The sequence below is a fragment of the Myotis brandtii genome, unplaced genomic scaffold, assembly GCF_000412655.1.
Source record: "Myotis brandtii unplaced genomic scaffold, ASM41265v1 scaffold49, whole genome shotgun sequence".
In the NCBI taxonomy this organism is placed as follows: Eukaryota; Metazoa; Chordata; class Mammalia; order Chiroptera; family Vespertilionidae; genus Myotis; species Myotis brandtii.
This window is the reverse complement of record NW_005368707.1, coordinates 5622248-5628969: the sequence shown is the minus strand read 5'-3', so window position 1 is coordinate 5628969 and position 6722 is coordinate 5622248. Positions and strand designations below refer to the sequence as shown.

Here is a 6722-nt window from a genome sequence, read left to right as displayed (position 1 = left end):
GGGACAACAAGGCCGGTGGGGGGGGGCAATTAGGCTGGCAGGCAGAGGCAGTTAGGGGCGACCAGGCCAGCAGGGAGGGCAGTGAGGGGCGATCAGGCCAGCAGGCAGAGGCGGTTAGGGGTGATCAGGCTTGCGGGGGTGGGGGGGCAGTTAGGGGCAATCAGGCAGGCAGGCAGGTGAGCGGTTAGGAGCCAGGGGTCCAGGATTGTGAGAGGGATATCCGACTGCCGGTTTAGGCCCGATCCCAGTCATCCCCTGAGGGGTCCTGGATTGGAGGGTGCAGGCTGGGCTGAGGGGATCCTCCCCCACCCTGCACAAATTTCATGCACTGGGCCTCTAGTTGGTTAATAAAATTATACAGGTATCAGGTATACAATTCTACAATACATCACTTATGTATTGTATTGTGTATTTACCCCCATAAGTCAAGTCTCCTTCTATCACCATTTATCCCCCACTTTACCTTCTTCCACCTCCCCCCACCTCCCTATCCTCTGGCAATTGCCATACTGTTGTCTGAGTCCACTAGTCTTTCTTTTCTTTTTCTTTTTTTAAAATATATTTTTATTGACTTCAGAGAGGGAGAGAAATATCAGTGAAGTAGCAGTGATGAGAGAATCATTGATTGGCTGCCTCCTGCACGCCTCCTACTGGGAAATGAGCCTACAATCCGAGCATGTGCCCTTGACCAGAATTGAACATGGGATCCTTCAGTCTGCAGGCCAACACTCTATCCACTGAGCCAAACCATCTAGGGATTTTCTTTACTTTTTAAAAAAATAAAGTACAAGCACATTGAAAGTTTGCTTTTTAAAAAAAATTGATTTTAGAGAGAAGAGGGGGAGAGAAAGAAACATCAGTTGCCACCTGCACTTGCCCCCAGGGGTTGAACTGCAACCTGGGTATGTGCCCTGACTGAATATTGAACCCACCACCTTTTGGTGTACACGATGACACTCCAACCAACTGAGCCACACCAGACAGAGTGAGTCTTTCTTCTTTTTTCTTTGCTTAATTCCTTCATCCTTCTCACCCAGCCCCTAACAAACTCAACCCCAGCCAGTTGATTGTATTCATGAGTCTGTCTCCACTTTGTTTGCTAGTTTATTTTGTTAATTAGATTCCACATATAAATGAAATTATATGGTACTTGTCTTTCCCTGACTGGTTTATTTCACTTAGCATAATACTCTCCAGGCCCATCCATGCTGTCACAAAAGGCAAGATTTCCTTCTTTTTTTATGGCTAAATAGTATTCCATTGTGTAAATGTACCACAGCTTTTCCCCCCCTTTCTTTTATATTTATGCTAGAGGCCCAATAAACGAAATTCGTGCCAGAGTAGGCCTTTCTTCCCCTTGCTGCCGGCATTGGCTTCCCTCTGGCACCGGGGACCGGGGCTTCCCTCGCAGCCCTGGCTTCGTCTGGAAGGTCGTGTGGTCTAATTAGCATGTTACGCTTTTATTATTATATATATTATTGATTTCAGAGAGGAAGGGAGAGGGAGAGAGAGAGAGAAACATCAATGAGAGAGAATCATTGATCAGCTGCCTCCTGCATGCTCCCAACTGGGGTTTGAGCCTGCAACCCAGGCATATGTCCCAACTGAGATTCAACCCATGACCTCCTGGTTCATAGGTCGATGTTCAACCACTGAGCTACCCCAGCCAGGCTGTACCACAGCTTTTTTATCCACTCATCTACTGATGGACACTTGCGCTGCTTCCAAATCTTGGCTATTGTAAATAATGCTGCAATAAACATAGGGGTGCATATATATATTCTTTCAAATTAGTGTTTCAGTTTTCTTTGGATATATTCCCACAGGTGGAATTGCTGGTCATAAGGCAGTCCCATTTTTTCATTTTTAGAGGTACTGCTTCCCAGAGTGGTTGCACCAGTCTGCATTCCCACCAACAGTGCATGAGGGTTCCCGTTTCTCCACATCCTCACCCAACACTTGTTTGTTGATTTCTTGATGTTAGCCATTCTGACAGGAGTGAGGTGCTATCTCTTTGTGGTCTTAATTTGCATTTTCTGATGATTAGTAATGAAGAGCATCCTTTCATATGTCTATTGGCCATCTGTATGTCTTCTTTGGAGAAGTGTCCATTCAGGTCATTTGCCCATTTCTTAATTGGATTATTTGGATCTTTTTTTCAGTGTTGAGTTTATAAGTTCCTTACAAATTTTGGATAGTAAGTCCTTATCAAATGTATTGGTGAATATATTCTCCCATTCAGTGTGTTGTCTTTTCATTTTTTTGATGGTTTCCTTTGCTGTGCAAAACTTTTTAGTTTGATGTAGTTCCATTTGTTTATTTTTTCTTTTTTTCCCTTGCCCAAGGAGATATATCAGAAAAAATATTGCTATGAGAAATGTCCCAAGATTTTACTGCCTATGTTTTCTCTTAGGATTTTTATGGTTCCAAGTATAACATTTAAGTTTTAATCCATTTGAGTTTATTCTTGTGTATGGTATAAGAAGGTGATCTAGTTTCACTTTTTGCACATATCTTTCCAATTTTCCCAACACTATTTATTGAATAGTCCTCTGACTCTTTTAATAGAAGATCAATTCAGCCTCTGAACAACAGACAATTGATTTCAACAAAACCTTCTAGAAGACCAAAGAAGACTAATAGAAAAAAAGCCTCCTGTGGATTACATATGACCTGATACTATGGCAAGTGAACTAAACTGAAAATACTGCCAGGACGCCTTATGAGCCTCTATAAGGATACTGAGGGGTACGTGAGGTAAAATAACCATTGGTACAATTTAGTGTGTGTATGTGTGCATATGGGATTGTGCTCATATGTGTATTAACTTTTAATAAAAATATGACTAATTATGGAGAAAGCCCATTCAGTACTGTATACCTTTAGGAGGACCTTGTCATTTAAGACCACTGTGAAATCTTCTCAGAGAAACCCTGAAAACATTAGAACAGATTAAAAAAGAAACTATTCCCTACTCTATTTCTCATCACTTTTTTTCAGATGTATCAGCACAAGTCACATGGCAATTTAAGAGCAATGCTAGGGAACAGAACATTCTGAGCATATATACTTTCTATAAGTTGCCATTATTCCCAATGGTAAAAAAAAAAAAAAAGACTTAAGAAAATGTTAAAAGTTTAAAATTTGTTTACTAATAAGAAAGCCTAAGCAATACACAGACTTTATATAAGCCACCTACACAGCCAATAATATGCAACTCAGAAGTTAAGATCCTTGGTGAAACTCACCACAGTGTTCAGTCTAGTAAGTCAAATGCCTGTAATGAATCTAGAATACACACAGATACACATCACACACACAGTGGACATAAAAGAGACAGTGACACTGGTGACAGTGGCTGGTGACAAAGCAAGGCAAATACAGATGAGGATATCACTGCTACATCCTTGGGACCTGTGATTAGCTTCAGCCCAAGAAAAGTGGGAAGACAAACGCAGAGAGGACAAGCCAATGTTTAGATTCCTTCTGGTCTGTAGATTCCTTCGCACTGACTCAGCTCTAATTCATTCCTAGATTAAGTAAATCATTGCTCCAAGGAAAGTAGGGGGTTGAGGGACAGTAAGTCTTTCCCCCACACAACAGTGAGATGAAACACAGGGAAGTGAATACCCATTCACCTACACAATGAAGGAACCCGGTGGAACCACCTAATGGGTGGGAAAGGGTTTGGAGCTTGGCTACAGGTCTGTGCAGTCAGAGCCACACTCTAAGGCCCTCACAGTGTGGTTGGAGGGCGGTAATTTACCACACCATTTAAGAGCACACCATTTTCTTGTGTTTCTATAATTTTAAAAGCTATTCTGACGCTGTAAAACAGTGGTTCTCAACCTTCTGGCCCTTTAAATACAGTTCCTCATGTTGTGACCCAACCATAAAATTATTTTCGTTGCTACTTCATAACTGTAATGTTGCTACTGTTATGAATCGTAATGTAAATATCTGATATGCAGGATGGTCTTAGGCGACCCCTGTGAAAGGGTCGTTCGACCGCCAAAGGGGTCGTGACCCACAGGTTGAGAACCGCTGTTTAAGGAGTGGAGAACTAGGGGCTCCCAAGTCCTAGTTTCCAGGAACTCAAAATATAGAATTCTATGAGAGGTCCACTGTGGAGAGAGCAGAGTTTTCTGAAAAGGAAGGGCAAGGAAGCAGCCTTCTTCTCTGCTCTGCCCTGGAAAGGGAATGTGATGAGAAAAAGAAGCAGGGGACAAGGAGCAGACGGGTCTGACAGCAGTGACCACAGCTGTGAGACTATGAAGGTCATTACCACTTTAAATATTTAGTCTCAAGGAATAACTCTCTGGGTCTGCAAACAGTGCACATTGTAAAAAGTGGGACTCGGGTCAGACACAGATGAAGAAACTGACTTTTACCAGGAGAGCAGAACAAGTATCACTAAGAAGTCATGACAAACCTAACACAACAGGAGCAGAAATGTGAGTCACACACGTGTGTTTTTCTATTTATTCTCTTCTACTTCCTGTGTTTATTTCTCATTATTTACCAGAAACATCTTTTTTTTGTTGGGGGTTGGGGGGAGGGGGTAAAGCCTGGTTTATCCATTGAGCAAAGAGAATAAGAGAAGGTGACAAGAGATCTACAGTCTTAGTAAATCTACATCTCCCAAGCATGGCTGGTCAGGAGGCAGCAGCTGTCCAATCTGAAGGTGCTGGGGGATCAGGTGGGGCTGAGGTTAGTGAGATCAGTGAACCCTCTGAAGTGAGTACACTGAAGCCAAGAAAGGAATGAATGCAGCTCTTCTTTTTCATCTTCCCCTGGACATTCCTGAAAGACTTGGAATGACCTGGATGGTATGCATAAAGCCCTCCTTCCACCATCACCTCACTCCATCTAAGTTCCAAGTAGCCACAATCAGGTCTACAGAGCAGCCCAAATAACTAAGTCTTTCCATCATTCACCTGAAAATTCTGGTTTGGCCAAACCCCAAGGCTGAATTATGTTAGGCAAAGATCTGCCCACAGGCACAGTGGCTGTCAGCTTCCACACACAAAGCCATCTTTGACTCCTCCCTTATCCTCCCACTCACAATCAACCAGCTACAAAGCCCTGTTGCTTCTTCTGGTGCAATGTCAGTTGTATCCACTCCTTTTCTAGTGCCACCAATTCAGCACCATTATACCACATGTCTACATTACTGAGATAGCCATCTAGATCTCCTCGAATTTTCACTCTTCTCTGTACTTTTCCTTTATTCTTCTGCTGGATTAATCTTGAAATACCACTTTGAGGTCACCACTCTCCTAAAAGCAATCAACTTTCACCCACTCCCATAGGCTTCAGAATCAAAGTTTCATGCAATTAATCAGTATTTGCTTCAATTTGAGCGCTAGCTTCCTTTCTAGACTAAGCATACTCTTTTGATTACTTGTTTTCCTGCTTCACACTGGGTAAATTCTAGGTAATTAATTCTGCCACATGGGGCCAACTGTAATGGAAAACGACTGTGTAAACTGTAGTCAGTGCCATCGTAGGGACAATGGCAGCACAGAGGAAGGTGTGCAAAGCTTCCTGAGAGGGTTCAGAGGCTTCGCAGAAAGGTGACAACTAGGCTAAGCCCTACAAGATGTTTCAGATTTAAGGAGGCTGTTAATTAAACAAACTGCGATTGGCACCCCAAACAGATAAAAAGAACAAGCAAAGGCCGGGCTCCTGAGTCCTAGTTCCCAGGAACTGAAAATATAGAATTCCATGGGAAGTTCACTGTGGAGAGAGCATTTTCATGGTTTCACTTTTCATATTTAAATATCTGATCCAACTTGAATTTATTTTAGTGTAGAGACTTACTTCCCTATCCCTAAGCCTAGAAAGTTTCCTAATTACTCAAATGCCAAACATTGAAAAATTCATCTTTCCACTGTCTTGAAATGCTAAATGTTATATTATACTAAATATTTATGTCTTAGATTCTATTTCTGAATTTCCTAGTCTGCTCCACTGATCTTTCTATTCATTAGGACTCAAAAATGCAAATCTTAAGGTGAAAATTTCAATGGACCTACCTACATAAAAATTAAGGATATCACAGACAATGTTAACAGAAAAGTGGCAGGCTGGTAGAGGGGTTTACTGTGGCTAAGAAAATGAATTGATAGCTAGAATACATAAAAAACTCTTGAAAATCAACAAGAAAGACAGGAAACTCATTAGAAAAAAGGAACAAGAACTATGTTTAAGCATATATGAGAGAGAAAACCCAAGTGACTAAAGAAAAGAAGTCCAAGTTAAAAGGATGTGGTAAAATTGGAACCCACATGTACTACTGTTGAGTGTTAAACTAATACAACCATTCTCTAGACTAATCTGACACTAGTTAGTGAAATTAAACATGTCCTGTGAGCCCCAAATCCCACTGCTCTGTCTACTCCAGAGGAAATCTCTCTCAGGAAAGGAGGGTAACACTTGCAAGGTTGGTTATAGTGTTGCTTGCTGCAGAGCAGTGCTGGCAGCAACCTAGGTTCATAACCCACTACGAACTCTAATAACAAGTAGAAACCTGATAAATGCTTTTACTGTGGAATACCGTGCATCAGTTGGGAGCAATCAAATGGACAATGGCATGCACGGATATTAATATGTGTTGAGTGAAAAGTTGTAATTGTATTCTTAGCACAATTCCACTTATATAAATTTAAAACAGACATAACACTGTCTTGTACATCCATACCCAGGAACATATGCCTATG

The 6722-nt window shown here is 41.7% G+C and overlaps 1 protein-coding gene across 1 annotated transcript in view; it reads right to left on the bottom strand.

Moving 5' to 3' along the window:
- Positions 1 to 2946, bottom strand: part of PROSER2 (proline and serine rich 2) — a 29918-nt gene extending 26972 nt beyond the window's left edge. Inside the window, exon 1 of the mRNA XM_005876565.2 lies at positions 2881 to 2946. The gene's annotated coding sequence lies outside the window, so the exon portion shown is untranslated. The remainder of the gene's footprint in view (positions 1 to 2880) is intronic.
- Between the last annotated feature and the right edge of the window lie 3776 nt (positions 2947 to 6722).